The sequence below is a fragment of the Silene latifolia genome, chromosome 8 (assembly GCF_048544455.1).
Source record: "Silene latifolia isolate original U9 population chromosome 8, ASM4854445v1, whole genome shotgun sequence".
Classification (NCBI taxonomy): Eukaryota; Viridiplantae; Streptophyta; class Magnoliopsida; order Caryophyllales; family Caryophyllaceae; genus Silene; species Silene latifolia.
The window spans coordinates 41,831,272-41,848,114 of record NC_133533.1 but is presented as its reverse complement, the minus strand read 5'-3'; the positions used below and the strand labels follow the sequence as shown (position 1 = coordinate 41,848,114).

The window sequence follows — 16,843 nt, the reverse complement described above, 5'->3', positions numbered from 1 at the left end:
GGAGAGAGGCTGTCGACGAAGCTTCTTCCCTTTCTTTCTCACCTGAGCTCCCTAGGACGTTCGGACTGGGTCACTGCTGGTTTTGCGGTCCTCATCCGCTTAATGAGGGCCATGGTTCGTCCGGATTTGATGGAGAAAGGGACTTCTCCTGGTGCTGTCGGCCTTGGACTACTGTTGGAGATATGAACCTTCATTTAGACTAAAATCACTTCTTTTCTTTATCGAATGACGAAAGATCGTTATTGACTATCTTGCTTCACAGGCGTGGGTGTACTCCAACTTTCCGAGCCTCTCGCCCAAGAGGACAGAGCCGCTGGAGAAGGCCTATCCCGTTGTGAGGGATTGGGTGATGTGTCGCTCGAGGAGCAAGCGTTCCTCTCATGGTGTCTACCGGCGGGACGTGAACGCTCTTCAGCTGGATAGCGTGAGCATCGCACTTATATTCGTTTTGCTTCTTTATTACTTTTTAACCGATCATAAGAATGATTCTTTGCTTGTCTTTTCCCAATGGGTGCCCAGGCCTTGGGCGGAGTACTCTGACGCTCCTCCTTTCGTGGCTGAGGTCCTTCGACCTAGGAGCTCGAGCCGGTTGCTGTTGAGGACGTCGATGGGTCCTGTGTGGTATTTGGGCGAGCGCTTGGCTCGTCAGTGCTCTCGGGATGTCTTGACGGTTCCCATCGATCCTCCTAGGATGATGTTCAGGGAGCCTTCTGAGGCTGAGATGGAGGCTGACTTGGCAGGCGTTGGCGGTGACGCCCTTCTGCTTCCGGATGAGGACTACTCGGCGTTCCTCTATGGGAGGTTGGCGTACTGGCCGGTTGTGGTGAGCATTTACTCTCCTTATGACAATTTCGAAAGCATGATGAATGATCATTGATTTAATGGCAATCCTTTGTCTTTGCAGGAGGTTGAGGTGGTGGGCATTGATCCCCCAGAGTACCCCGAGACCCTCGAGTGCACTGACGCGACCGGGAGGACGACGATCTCCGAGCTGCGTGACTTTGACGTGGCTGTGACGGATGCTGGCTTGGATGATTTGCAGCATCTGATTCGGAGGGCGAGCCTCTAATTTGTATGATTTTATTGTAAGAACACATTTGATTGAACTTATCCAATTATTGAGAACTTCTTATTTGAAAATGCAGGTTGCGCCGTCTCGGTTTGTGGCATTATGGAGGGTAGCCAATCGGCTGCGAGCTACTGCCGTCGAGGCACTTGTCGGCGGTCGAGGTCGTCAGGTATGAACCTTTCGTCTACTTCATTTTTGAACTTTCTAACTTTCTTATGATTGCTTGAAATAATTGACATGAGCCAATTGTTGCGCTTGCAGAGGGAGCGCGAGCGGAAGCGAGAGCTGGCTCAGTCTCGGGAGGAGACGACTCGCCTGCTGAGGGAGTTCAAGGTTCGTGACGCCGAGGTTGCTGCTCTCGAGGCGAGAGTTGCTGAGTTAGGCGGCGACCGACAGTAGTTTTGTTTTGTTGTTATTTGTTGTTGGCTGTATCTTGCACATTTGTACATTTTAGGATCCATATTTTGGACATTTTGGATTTTGCTTGGAGCTCGAGCCCCCAGTTTGTTGTACATGTCTATCTTTTGGTTGTATATACGATGGTCTGAGTGCCTTTGCTGCTGGGTTGCGTTGTTCGTACATGCAGGTTAGCTTTGAACAGGTTTGGTAGATGACGGTTTACGCCGTAATGCTGCCGAAATTTACATAGAAATTCACGTAAAACGTACATTTGTATATATGGCCTAAATTAGCGCAAAACGAATGACTCAAAAGTGCAAAAATGCAAAAATGCAAAAAGTTTGCCGGAAATGACCGGACGGTAGGGAGAGTTACCCCCAAAAAAATGAAAAAATAGAAACTTATAAGTTAGAAATGTAATGCAGGACGGGAGTGGAATGATTCCCCAAAAGAGAAAAATAAAAAGAAATATATAAGTTTGAAATAAATTACATTAAATTGGAGAAATGATTCCGCGAAAAACGAAAAATAGAAAGAAATATATAAGTGTGCTAAAATGACGAAAATGCTGATATTACCTCGAAATGCGTGCCCGTGGAATTAAGAAACACAAGCTATGGTAACTTGGACGTATTTACAAAAATAATTGGTCGGACTATATCTTTTCGGTTACTTGTCGTTAGGAGCACCTAGACCAAAACACAATTTATAACTTCACCGACGACTCTACAATTAGTAAAGAGGCAAGTAAAGGTCGGATCCCAAGGGACGGGGATTGAGATGAGATTTCTATTGCAACTAGCGGTGTCTTAGGGGTGTCACAATTGGGGTTGATGTAGAAGGTCACTAAACTAAATAGCAATGAAAGTAAACAAGCAAGATGAATTAAAACGGTTGTAAACAATTGATAAAAAGCACTAGGGTGTCATGGGGTCATAGGGGATTCATGGGAATTGATCATACAAACATGTTCTCAAATCATAAGCAAGCAATTATTGTTGTGATGGATTGAGTTGGTTTATATCTTACAATCCTAGGAAGGTTTGGGTCCCGGAGCCGAATCGGTTAGATTGTACAACACCTACAAGTCGACTTAGTCTTCCCTACTCAACAACATGCATGGTCTAATGAGACTCGAGTTGGTTTATGTCTTACAAGTCTCATTGAAAAGATAGATGATGGGTAAAAAATGCAAGGATTCATAGGCTCGCATTTCATCAAAAATAACATGTGCATGAGTTGAGATCAAAACAAGCAAGCAAATAAACCATGAAAGCATATTAATTTAAGCATGAAGCATCCCCCATGTTGGTTTCTCCTAATTACCCATTAACCCTAGCTAAGGAACTATTCACTCATTATCATGTTGAACATGCTAGCAAGGTTTTCAATCATACCAACAAAGTGAAACATGATGAATAAATAAAAGTAATTAACAATAATTAAAAAGGGATTAAGAGAATTATACCTACTAATGATTCCAATAATAAAGCAAAGAATAAGAGTACTTGATGCTTGATTGAGAGGTTGTCAATCTCCCAATAATAACCCAAATAATCTTCAATTACCCAAAATAAAGGATGAACAAGAGAGAGATTAAGGAAATAAAACTTGTATTAAAACTTGATTAATTGTTGATTACAATATTAAAGAGAGATTTGATTGATATTAACTACACTAAAGATTGCTAAGAAGAACATGCTCTTCTAATTAGACTAATGGGGTATTTATAGTGAAGAACATTGCTAAATAAAACTTGTATTAAAACTTGCTTAAATGACGATTAAGTCCCTACTTAAGGAAACGCCGGTATTTTTGGAAGGATGAGCATCTTTCTTGAAGCTTGAAGAAACGAAATTGTCTGCCTGGGAATCCGTGCGTCTTTAGCACGGGACGGGCGGATTCTCGGGTCTCTGCCCGGGCGTCTTGGGGAGAAGACGGGCGTCTTCTGGAGTTGCTGCCTGGGCGTCTTGGAGTGAAGACGCACGGATTGTGAAGGTGGAGGACGGGCGTCTTCAGGACAATCCGCACGGATTGCTGTGCAGTTTCATTTCTTCTTCTTTTCTTCCTTTTTCTTCATAAGATCCTTGGGGATTTCCTCGGGGATGCAAGGATCTTTTCTCATCATTGCCCATTTACTATAGTATGTACAAAGGCCTTCTAATCTTGTCTCTCCTTGATACTTGGTCATTTGAATTCAATCAATTTAGTCTCGTTTTGCCATGAAAATGCAAGGTTTGCACTCCTTTCCTACCAAGGGATCAAAACCTCAAAGAATATACAAAACAAAGAACCAAAGACAATAAATGACACAAATATGCACTAAAAAGTATGGGAACAAGGCTAATTCGGGGACTAAATATGCTCTAATTATGGTCACATCAAATATCCCCAAACCGAACCTTTGCTCGTCCCGAGTAAAGAGGTGACAAAGACTAGGACCATTATTTAAACTAACCTAATAACATAGCCGATATGAGACAATTAGCGGGTCTCACTCCGCCCCTTCAACACACAACAAGACAACCATGAGGTAGGATGCCTTCTTGCAAGGCAAGGTGGGTCATGCCAAAATGGCGACACATCCAAACATTAAGCACAAAAAATCAAATAATGGATGCATCTACAAAAGAATAGCCACTTTCCTCATCTAAGTGGCGGAAATTATCTACAAGGGAAGCAATTCAAGGGTACACACTCCTTCATAGATGCAATTTCTTCAAACTACTAAGCCTAGAAGGATACCAATAAATCACCTCCAAGTTGTGTCAAGCTAGGGTACCTTTGTCCTCAATCGTTAAATGCTTTTGTCAAGAGTAGACTCCCTATGGTGTTAGAAACACTGGAGGATCGCGGAATTCCCCCTCTTGCCTAGACAAGAAGAAGGGTCGTCCCCTCTCTACCATGCACAAAAATGGATACGATGGATAAAGGGATCGATAGTATTTGAGTTTCACTTTGGGAGTTTGTTTTTGTTTTTGTTTTTTCCCCCCCAATTTCTTGTGGCATTTGACATTTGAGAACACTTTCTTGCCATTTCTTTTTTATTTTTGGCATTTCAACACTTGACAACTTTCAACTTTTCTTTTCATTTCTTTTGAACATTTTCAAATTCACCCCATATGTAGTGAGGGTGGATTATATTTGAAGCTTTAGGAGTTCTATTTTTGCTCCTCTTTTCATTTGATGCATTTTTTTGCAAACTTTCTTTCACTTTTCATTTCATTGAACTCAAATTGATTTCTTTTTGTGCCCATTCCCTTTGATGACAAAAATGTGGTAGAACATGGATGATGGATGGATGGATGCATGGTTGCAAGGATCACCTTAGAATAAACAGTAGCCAAGGAGTTATCACACCACAAGGTACTCTTGACTAGGCCTTAATCCATGGGTCAAAGGATACTAGCATGACACATCCTAGGGTGTTTTACAAGTATTCTAACAAGCAAAGTCTTAAGAAGAAAAAGCATCTACTAGGGCCTATATACACTTGTCAAGCTTCCCAAGTAGACGGTTTCACAAATTTTTTTCTAACATGCAACTACATGCCATGATGCAACTAGCATATAAACATCCTAATGCAAATGATTCTACCAACTAATATGACATATACACTAAATGCAAGTCCTAAGTTCACATTGTTTACCGCATCAATCAAAATAAAGCCACATAGTCATTAACATAAAGAGGAAAAAGGAGATTGGAAAGATCATACCATGCGGTCTTCAATATCCTCATGTCTCGGATGTGGCGTAGTCGATCAATGTGAACAACGATAGAACAAACACAATATATACAACAATATGTACATGACTACACTACAAAGGAAATGAACTTGTTTTTGGTTTTTCAATTTTTCAAATTTTTATGGTTTTGGAATAAAAGTAAGAATTCCCCATCCCCACACTAATATGGGCATTGTCCTCAATGGCCAAAATGATGGGAAATCATGCAAGCATGATGCATGAATTCTACACTAAATGCAAGCTACACTAATCTACACTACATGATGCATGGTTTTTGTTTATGACGGAGAGCGTAATTTAGATTACCTCCCGTTGCGTATGCATGTACTTCCCCAAACTGAGTTAGACATTATTTCTAATGTCCTAAGGATGGGTGTAGTTCATGCACACACGATTCAATGCATGAAACTAAATTTGTCAATTTGGATTTTCAAAAGTGGGAACAATAAAATAAGAACACCTCAATGGGGCCGAGGTGTTAGTCCTCTATGTTGCTAGGACTACTCCAATCATGATCAAGATAAATAAATAAAACAAAGAGAGAAATAGACAAACCTCAAGAGGGTAGGAGCCTCCAAAGCTTGCTAATCTTCCATCATATCATCATTATCATCATCTTCCTCAATAGAAGGGGACTCATCACCACTTCCCTCTTCACTTTCTTGTTCACTTTGTTCATCATCCTCTTCTTCTTCTTCACTAGCCTCTTCATCAATGCTATCATCAACTGCATCACCGACAACCTCATCGTCACCCGGAACCTCACCCCTAGATGCACTCGGAAAGAAGACTTCCCTATCCGCCCAACTAGGCAAAGGACATGAAGGATCAAGTAGTCCTTGCCTAGCTAAATGAAGGAGGGGTGGATATTGGGCTAAGTAAGCATCTTCCCGATCCTTAAAAGCTTGCTTGTGCATCTCTTGCATAAGAAGAGTCATATAATCTTTGCTTGCTTCAACACCTTCGGGTTTGAACTCTTGATACTTGAAAGGTTAGGGTGGTGTGACAATGGAAGAGGAGGGCATTTCAATTTCACTCCTTTGTTGTCGGATGATGTATTCGGCCTCTTTTGAGAGGGGAAGGAGGTAGTTGGTCCGATGGACACTTAAATGACAAATCTTAGAAGGCAAAGTAAAAGATCTAGCCTCACTAGTGAGCCACCCATATTTGGTGTCAAGAGGGTTATGAGAGACCCACTTGTACTTGTTAATCATAGCATCCACATCAATGAGATGACCACCATTTTTCGCCACATACTTGCTATCTATGTTGAAGTTCGGATCAAAGTACTTAGCCAAAAGAGTGAATAGACCTCCATTCACAATAACGGTAGTGCCTTGCTTCCCACAATCAACATTTAGCCATATATCCATCAAAAGCCGTAGAGAATTGAAAGGCTTGGTGAATTCCCTTCCAATGTTTAAGGCCGACTCAAGAAGAACAAAATCGAGCTTGGTAAAGTGGTTGGTGTCTTTTCTTGCAATGATGGTATTCCCAATAACCTTATGCCACACTCTAATGCCCGGATGGTGGACTAATAGAGCGCGACTAGCATGATAGTTCTCAAATTTCCTTCCGGAAATCGCCTCCCAAAGAGGAGCGGGGTCATACTTGCCAACATTCTTGAAATAACTAGGTGAATCACTAAGACCCAAAGCTTTACCCATTTCCTCAAAGGTGATGCGCCTACTAACATTAGCAAGGCGGAACTCGATGTTTTCCATAGTCTTAACCTTTGTAACTTTCAAAGAACTCAAGAATTCTAAGGTAAGGGAGGGGTATGTCAATTCTTTTGTTGCAAACAATTTGCCCAACCCCATGGCTTCAAAGAAGGCTCTAGTTTGCTTAAGGACACTCAACTTATCTAAGGCATCTTCACAAATAAACTTTGTGGATAGAAAGGATTTTCTAGCATACTTGGCAAAAGTTTCCCTATGGGAGTTAGAAATGAATATTACCTCCGGATAGTTCGAAAGTTGAGCAATTTCCGGAGTAGTTGATGTTATTGCTTCCAAGGGAGGTTGTTGTTGTTGCACTTCCAAGTTTGAACTAGCTACCACCATAGCCAATGAGGCTTTCTTTGCTTGAAGACTCTTTTGTCTTGTTGAGAGTGCCTTTGCCTTAGGTGCCTTTGTTGCTCCTTTTGTCCTTGCCATTGATGCTTGAACCAAGAAAAGAGTGAAAATCTTCAATTTCCATGTGTACCTAAATCGATTTCAAGGTGAAAGGCTTTGCCTTTATAAATTCAAAAATCGACTCAAAGGTTGAATATTTTGGTGCTTGGTTTGATTTTTGTTGAAAGAGGAGTGATTAATTTTTGTGAAAAGGATGATTTGATTTGATTTTGATGAATGTGTTTGAGGAAATCTTGTTTTGGTGATGGAGAGGATGAGGGTTTTGAGTTTTGGGGTGTATGGGTAGTGTTTTGAATGAAGAAATGAAGAAATGAAGAAATGAATGTGGGAGGGAGTTTATAAAAGACCCGAAAAATTTGAATTGCAGGGGGAAGACGGTCGGCTTTCCTTCGGGACGCTCAGATTCTGCCTGTTCTGGGCTTCAGGAATCTCGCCTAAAGACGGGCGGCTTTCAGCAAAGACGCTCAGATTGTTCAGCTGCGGGACGGGCGTCTTTCACTGAAGACGGGCGGATTCCTTTCCAGTGATTTTTATTGTTTTTCTCAGCCAAAAAGACGGGCGTCTTCTCTTACAGGACGGGCGTCTTTTTGAGGACGGGCGGATTATTTTGCAGGACGTCCGAATTTGTTAACAGTCCCAAAATTTCAAAAATTCAGCTCATGAAGACGGGCGGATTTTGATCAAGACGCCCGGGTTGCCTGAAAACGGGCGGATTCTCTTGAAAACGCTCAGATTCTGCCCCTTTTACCCGGATTTAGTTCCATCCGTGTACTTGTATATCCCTTGTCATTTTTCATTTTTCAAAATCCCGTGTTCTTCATTGTGGGGGCACTACTAAGGCATGGATAGCCTAGGCAATTGCTATCCCCACACTAAGCTAAAGCACTACACATCAATTGAAATCATTAGTCCCTCCCTCACTTCTCTCAAAAATGATAATTATTTTGATCAAGGTATAAAAAATCCAAAAATGACAAAAAATGCGATATAAGAATTAAAATGCGAGTTAGGGAGTTAGAAATATTTACAAATGGTGGTTTAGGGAGGACTCCACCAAACTCTCATCCTTAGTGAGATGTCATGAGGGCATGTCCAAGGTGTTGTTGATGTTGCTCAACACCTTGAAGAAGTAATCAAAAGCTTGTTCATTATCATGATAAATATCTTCAATAGATCTTTGCCCTTGTTGTCGGTCTTGATTGATAGCATTACCAATATAGGGATTGAAAATCCCTTCAAACTCATCGTCCCAAAGACCACAAACTTTATCTACTTGATCACTAAAGATCTCTCGAGTTGATAGAGACAACTCTCCCATTTTCTTGTCTTGGCCAATGAGGCCATCCTCTTCATTGCTTGACTTTGGTGAGCTTTTCAAGCTCTTTTTGTCACAATTCACTTGCTCTTTGAATGGAGCATCTTCAATTTTCTTCTTCCATTGGAATTCCGACTTCTTCCTATCATCCTTCCGGCTATAATGATCAATCATAAAACATGGTTCATGCAAACGGGGAGCTCTCATGGTCTTGTCAAGATTGAAAGTTATGCTCTCATCTCCTACTTCTAGAGTGAGCTCTCCATGTTTTACATCAATCACCGCACCCGCAGTGTGTAAGAAAAGTCTTCCTAGAATGATTGGAATGTTGGAATCTTCTTCCATGTCAACAATGACAAAGTCCACCGGGATGAAAAATTTCCCAATCCGTACGGGAACATCTTCCCATATCCCTAATGGTGTCTTCGTCGATCTATCGGCCATTTGGAGTGTAATATTGGTGCATTTAAGCTCTCCCATCCCTAACCTTTTACTCACCGAGTACGGCATAACACTCACACTAGCCCCTAGATCACATAAGGCTTTGTTGATCGTGGTGTCGCCAATGGTACACGGTATTGAGAAGCTTCCCAGATCTTTGAGTTTTGGAGGTGAACTCCCTTGAAGTATTGCACTACTCACCTTAGTGAAGGCGATAGTCTCAAGCTTCCGGATCGACTTCTTCTTTGTGAGGATGTCTTTTATGTATTTCGCATAGTAAGCACGTGATTGATTAATTCCGTGAAAGGAATCGAGACTTCCAAATTCTTCACAATTTCCATAAATTTTCCAAGTTGGTCATCAAATTTGGGCTTGGCTTGACGACTTGGAAAAGGAAGTCTAATTACAATGGGCTCCTTCTCCTTGACCGTGTCTTCATTTTTCTTTGAAATTTCTTCTTTTGATGGTTCTCCTTCCTTGGAGTTTTGCACAATTTCTTCTTTGTCATTAGCTTCCACAACTTCAACCTCAACTTGCTTCTTCGGTGCTTCATACCTTGTACCACTTCTCAAGTGAATGGCACTAACCGTTTCATGTCTTGGGGGATTACTTTGAGGTGGTAATTTCCCCTTTTGTCTTTGTGAGTTTGAAGATGCTAGTTGAGTCAATTGGGTTTCCAACATTTTGGTGTGAGCTAGGATGTTGTTGATGGTGGTTTCCTTTGCTTGACTATCTTTTTGCATTTGAGCGAAAAACTCTTATTGATTCTTTTGCATTTGAAGGACCGCTTTTTGAACATCAAAACCTTGGTCATTTTGTTGATTTTTTGGAGATTTATTTTGGTAACCTTGGTTTTGGTTGTAAAAGGGTATTTGATTTTGGTTTCTCATGGGAGGTGGGGTGTATGTTGTTTGAGGGTTTTGAACATTTTGGCTTTTGTATGAGAGATTTGGATGGAACTTGGTGTTTTCATTGTAATAGTTGGAATAAGGGGTACCACTCTTGTATGCTTGGAAAGCATTCACTTGTTCTTTTGTTCCCCTACATTCACTTTGGTCATGTCCCAAAGTTCCACAATTCTCACATATCCCACTTGGGATTGATGAAGATGCCATCATGGCATTAACATGATGCTTTGGTGATTTTGAGGCTTCTTCAAGTCTAGCCATAGATTTTTCAAACTTCAAATTGATGGTATCAATGTGAGCACTAAGTTGAGCACCCAATTGAGTAACGGAGTCCACTTCATGCTTTCCTCCTCTAGTAGCCTTGCGAGGTCTACTATATTGTGAGTTATGGACCGCCATTTCCTCAATTTTGTTCCAAGTTTGATTGTCATCAACTTCGGTGAACATTCCATTTGATCCCATGTTGAGAATGTTCCTTGAATCTTCATATAGACCGTTCCAAAATTGTTGTACCAAGAACCACTCGCTAAGTCCATGGTGAGGACATGAGCGACAAATTCCTTTGAATCGCTCCCAAGCTTCATACAAAGATTCTTCATCCCTTTGCTTAAAGCCCGTAATTTGAGCTCTTAACATGTTAGTATTTTCCGGTGGATAGAACTTTTTGTAGAAAGCTAGAGCCAACTTTTTCCAAGAATCAATTCCGAGAGTAGCCTTATCAAGGCCTTTCAACCATTGTTTCGCAGTGCTAATTAGAGAAAAAAGAAATAAGACCCATCAAATTTGGTCTTGAGTTACACCGGTTTGAGAAATCGCATCACAATAGTCACAAAAGGTCTCCATATGAGAATGGGGGTCTTTACTAGGCATCCCCCCAAATTGGCTTCTTTCGACTAATTGGATAAATGCGGATTTGGCAATGAAATTTCCGGTTAGATGTTGTGGTGTGGGAGTACCATTGGGTAGGTTCTCCTCGGTGGGTACGGAATGTGATGAAAACTTAGGCATTGTGGGTTGATTTTGTGTTGGGTTCTCCTCACCTTCTCTTGCAAAAGGGTTGATGAACTCAATAGTTGGTTGAATATCTACAACCTCACCAATACCTCTCAAATTTCTCCTAGCAAGTCTTCTATTGGTTGTCAAAGTTCTTTCAATTTCACGATCAAAGGGTAACAAGTCACCATGTGACCTTCTAGACATGCAAAATATCAAACAACTTGAAAACAATTAGAACAAACCTTGAGGAGTTTTACTTCCCCAAGGCAAAGAAAGACACAACTAATAACAATATAAGAAAATCTAAATCAAGTTAACACCGTCCCCGGCAACGGCGCCATTTTTGGTCGAACTATATCTTTTCGGTTACTTGTCGTTAGGAGCACCTAGACCAAAACACAATTTATAACTTCACCAACGACTCTAAAATTAGTAAAGAGGCAAGTAAAGGTCGGATCCCAAGGGACGAGAATTGAGATGAGATTTCTATTGCAACTAGCGGTGTCTTAGGGGTGTCACAATTGGGGTTGATGTAGAAGGTCACTAAACTAAATAGCAATGAAAGTAAACAAGCAAGATGAATTAAAAGGGTTGTAAACAATTGATAAAAAGCACTAGGGTGTCATGGGGTCATAGGGGATTCATGGGAATTGATCATACAAACATGTTCTCAAATCATAAGCAAGCAATTATTGTTGTGATGGATTGAGTTGGTTTATATCTTACAATCCTAAGAAAGTTTGGGTCCCGAAGCCGAATCGATTAGATTGTAAAACACCTACAAGTCGACTTAGTCTTCCCTACTCAACAACATGCATGGTCTAATGAGACTCGAGTTGGTTTATGTCTTACAAGTCCCATTGAAAAGATAGGTGATGGGTAAAAAATGCAAGGATTCATAGGCTCGCATTTCATCAAACATAACATGTGCATGAGTTGAGATCAAAACAAGCAAGCAAATAAACCATGAAAGCATATTAATTTAAGCATGAATCATCCCCCATGTTGGTTTTCCCTAATTACCCATTAACCCTAGCTAAGGAACTACTCACTCATTATCATGTTGAACATGCTAGCAAGGTTGTCAATCATACCAACAAAGTGAAACATGATGAATAAATGAAAGTAATTAACAATAATTAAAAAGGGATTAAGAGAATTATACCTACTAATGATTCCAATAATAAAGCAAAGAATAAAAGAAGTACTTGATGCTTGATTGAGAGGTTGTCAATATCCCAATAATAACCCAAATAATCTTCAATTACCCAAAATAAAGGATGAACAAGAGAGAGATTAAGGAAATAAAACTTGTATTAAAACTTGATTAATTGTTGATTACAATTTTAAAGAGAGATTTGATTGATATTAACTACACTAAAGATTGCTAAAAAGAACATGCTCTTCTAATTATACTAATGGGGTATTTATAGTGGGGATTAGGTGTAGGAATTAGGGTTAACTAAGGGCTTAAATGACGATTAAGTCCCTACTTAAGGAAACGCCGGTATTTTTGGAAGGATGGGCATCTTTCTTGAAGCTTGAAGAAACGAAATTGTCTGCCTGGGAATCCGTGCATCTTTAGCACGGGATGGGCGGATTCTGGGGTCTCTGCCCGGGCGTCTTGGGGAGACGGGCGTCTTCTGGAGTTGCTGCCCGGGCGTCTTGGACTGAAGACGCACGGATTGTGAAGGTGGAGGACGGGCGTCTTCAGGACAATCCGCATGGATTGCTGTGCAGTTTCATTTCTTCTTCTTTTCTTCCTTCTTCTTCATAAGATCCTTGGGGATTTCCTTGGGGATGCAAGGATCTTTTCTCATCATTGCCCATTTACTATAGTATGTACAAAGGCCTTCTAATCTTGTCTCTCCTTGATGCTTGGTCATTTGAATTCAATTAATTTAGTCTCGTTTTGCCATTAAAATGCAATGTTTGCACTCCTTTCCTACCAAGGGATCAAAACCTCAAAGAATATGCAAAACAAAGAACCAAAGACAATAAATGACCCAAATATGCACTAAAAAGCATGGGAACAAGGCTAATTCGGGGACTAAATATGCTCTAATTATGGTCACATCAATAATAACCCGTATGAATAGGAAATTATTCGCTAAGGAATTTAGGAGAGATCCAACGCGGAAAATCACAGAGACGTTGCTGAGGAAGAGGCGCAGCAGGAGCTGCGTCTCTTTGAAGAGGCGCAACACTCCCCGGTGTATCCGTCCTGGCGGATTTTAGGAAACATATTTTAGGATAAATAGAAACGTCGATAGAGGTTTTATTCACATAATTCTTCCGTCTCTTTCTTCGTCTTATTACATAAAACTCCCAAAATAATCATTCATCATGAATACTTTAGAGATTCGCCTAAAAGAGTGGACCAATGAGTTCTCTAGTATGGAGAAGTATGACATGGGCGCTTATAATCTTGGATCGTTGTTGAGTTTTAAGCTTATCAAGATGGTCAAACCATTCCTAGATGCTTGTCTTGATTATTGGGGCCCGAATTATCACGTTTTTTCTTTCCCTGGAAGTGACATTTGCCCATTTCCTGAAGAAATTGCTGCGATCGGTGGGACCCAGAACACTTGTCTGCTATTCCTTCTACTTAACAAGAGTATAAGAACAAGTTTAGAGACTTGCTTGGTTTGACAAGAATTGAGGTGGACCGTCTAATGACCTCGAAAGGAGTGCGGATGTTGGACTTTATTGACCGATTCATTAACAAGACCGACCCCACCATCTCTTACGTTGCTAGGCGAAGGGCATTCGGATTTTGCTTGTTACATGTATATGTCCTTCAAGGGTACGTTGATGAGGATTTGAGAGGTGATCCCCGTTTCCTGAGCCTAGTTGAGCAAATGGAACTGCGCAGGAGCCCAGCCTGTTTATGTTTAGGAGAGATCCTATTGGGTTTGGATAACAGGAAAGCCAATCGTGACCTACCTTATTTGGGAAGTCCCATTATCTTGCAGGTAAAAGAATAAAGAATTTCTTTTCTTCTTCTTCTTTTCTCTTGTTTTCGTTTTTTTTTTCGTTTTTTGGTTAGATTTGGCTTATGGAGCGTCTTCGATTGATCGAGCCCCCAGTTAATGTTCCTGCCTATCATGCTCGCTCAATTGCTATGAGGACTAAGCTCTACATGGTGGACTTCACTCGTGTCTGCAATTATTGGGAAAACAAATTGAAGAGTGATGATGGCCCCTTGATTAGATGGATCGTACCATGGTGGCATCTCAAATCTGTCACTGGAGTATCTTCCTTGGATCCTACCCGATCTGTGCGCATTCCTGGCTTGTAATTCATGGTATGCATCTTCCCGGAGAGGCTGATGAGACAGTTGGGTGAAAGCAGACAATCCCGAAGCTTGACACTTTGTCCCGGATGATCTTTGTGGCGCTTACTACTGAGAGTCAAAGGGAGTGGGCCATTAAATGGGCCCAAAGAAATGTATGGTTTTTGAACTCTTATGTTAGTGCCTTATGGGTGTCGGACTCCTATCTGCGGTGGAGGAAAGATACTACTCCGGAGGAGCGTGAGAGATTGAGGAAGCGCGAGACCGTTGACTACAAGGTGCGCGAGGTGGAAAAGGAGAAAGAGAAGCATTTGACTGAGGGAGAGGAAGAAGCGGGGTTTCGAGTTGTTCATCCTTCGAAGAAACCGAAGACCTCTCCTGCCGTGGACAAAGTGATTGACAAGAATGGGAAGGCTAGACCTCGAGAAAGACCGTTGGTGATTAGGTCCGAAGTAGCGCAAGAGCGTCCGGCTCGAGGTCGTGACAAGAAATATGACAAAAATGACAAGGGCAAAGGGAAAAATGAAGGAATAGCCTAGGTCTTTATTATTATTTATTATTATGATTGTAATAAGAAGGTGGGGTTTTTAGAATCCTAGCCTATTTTATTTTTTTTGTTTATCTTTAGCATTATTATTATTATTATTATTATTATGTAATGTACTATTATTATTATTAGAAAATGAATGAAATAAAGGAGGTTAATTGGTTATGAAACCGTTGTGATTTTCTATTTATTATTCTTGTTGAATTCCAAATGCAACTGCAAATGTCCTTCTATTTACATTTTAAAATTAATGGGTTGTATCCTGCGAAGGATTGCCTACGTATTCATTAAAAAAAATGAAATCAAACCCTTGCACGTAGTTCGAGTAAATGTAAAAGAATAATTGTTCTAAGCAAGAGCTTGTAATGAACTTAGAAAATAAGCATGAGCTTTTTACTTACTCTTAAGTTGCAATTTAGTTTATTTGACGATATGAGGATGACAAATTGTCAAAATGCAAGAGTAGGGTGACATTAGCTTTTTTCAGCTTGCCAGGGGCCGTTTATTTAGTGTCATAAGAGCGACACGTGAGTTTACGCGAGGCGCGTTTTTGTTCCTATTCTAGGCATAATAACGCTTTAGTTGGTCAAGGTTTGTCGGGTTGGCAAATTCATTCCCATCTAGGTTTGTGATTCTAACCGCACCCCCTGGAAGTATGGACTTGACTAGAAATGGCCCAGCCCAATTAGGTTTGAATTTTCCTCGTGGGTCGACAGGTAAAAGAGCTCTAATCGACTTGAGTACTAAGTCTCCTTCCTTGATATTCCTTGGCTTGACTCTTTTGTTGAACGCTCGTTTGATACGTGCTTGATATGTTTGGACATTATGTAATGCGCGTAGTCTACGTTCATCCAGGAGGATGAGTTATTCATATCTATCCCTCTTCCAATCGGCTTCTGGGATTTGAATTTCGAGTAAGATACGCAATGATGGTATTTCTAACTCGACTGGCTATACAGCTTCCATGCCGTAGGTCAAATAAAAGGGGTGGCCCCAGTGGGCGTCCAAACAGATGTACGATATCCCCACAAAGCAAAAGGTATCTTGCTTGGCCAATCTCGATAGTTGTCAATCATTTTCTTGAGAATCGTGACAACGTTCTTGTTTGCCGCCTCTACCGTGCCATTAGTCTGTGGTCGATATGGCGAAGAGTGGTGATGCCTAATTTTGTACTTGGCTAGCAATTTCTCAGTCTCAGCTTGGAAATGTGATCCATTATTACTAATGATCTCATGTGGGCAACCGTATCGACAGATGATGTTGTTTTGTATTAACTTTGCTACATTTTTAGCCGTGAGACTATGTAGGATGCCGCTTCTACCCACTTGGTGAAGTAATCAATTGCCACTAGGATGAAATAATGACCTCCTGTTTCGGCTGGAGTTAGCTTCCCGATTATATCAATTCCCCAAGCATAAAATGGCCAAGGAGATGTCATCGTATAGAGAAATGAAGGAGGGACATGCTGTACATTCCCGAATATTTGGCAGTTGTGGCAATGTCTTACGTATTTGATGCAATCGGATTCCATTGTAGTCCAATAATACCTCAAACGTGTGATTTTCTTTGCCATCATGGGCCCACTCATGTGAGGACCGCATTCTCCATCATGGACCTCTTCCGTCACTTTCCGCGCCTGTGAATGATTAAGGCAACGTAGGATTACACCAAGAGGTGTTCTTTTGTATAACTCTCCTTGCATGAGAACATATTGGGAAGCTAGTAGGCGTATAGCGTGTTGTCCTCTCTTGTCCATATCCGGTGGGTAGGTACCGTTGAGCTTGAAGTTTAGGATTACTTGGAACCAAGGTTCCTCTGTGATGTCCTCTTCATCGGTAATTTGGTGGACGTAAGCTGGCTCTGATCGTCGTTCGATGCATAAAGGCATTTCCACCATGTCATCTGGCATATTAATCAAAGATGCAAGTTTTGCATGAGCATCTGCAAATTGATTTTCTTCCCGAGGTAGGTGTAGATAGGTCACGTAAT

General features: G+C 41.1%; 1 non-coding gene across 1 annotated transcript; it reads left to right on the top strand.

Annotated features, from left to right (window-relative positions):
* Positions 1–10,545: 10,545 nt before the first annotated feature.
* LOC141597760 (small nucleolar RNA R71) lies at positions 10,546–10,652 on the top strand. The gene has a single exon (XR_012522978.1). It is a non-coding gene; the product is annotated as a small nucleolar RNA R71 (small nucleolar RNA).
* The last annotated feature ends 6,191 nt before the right edge of the window (positions 10,653–16,843 follow it).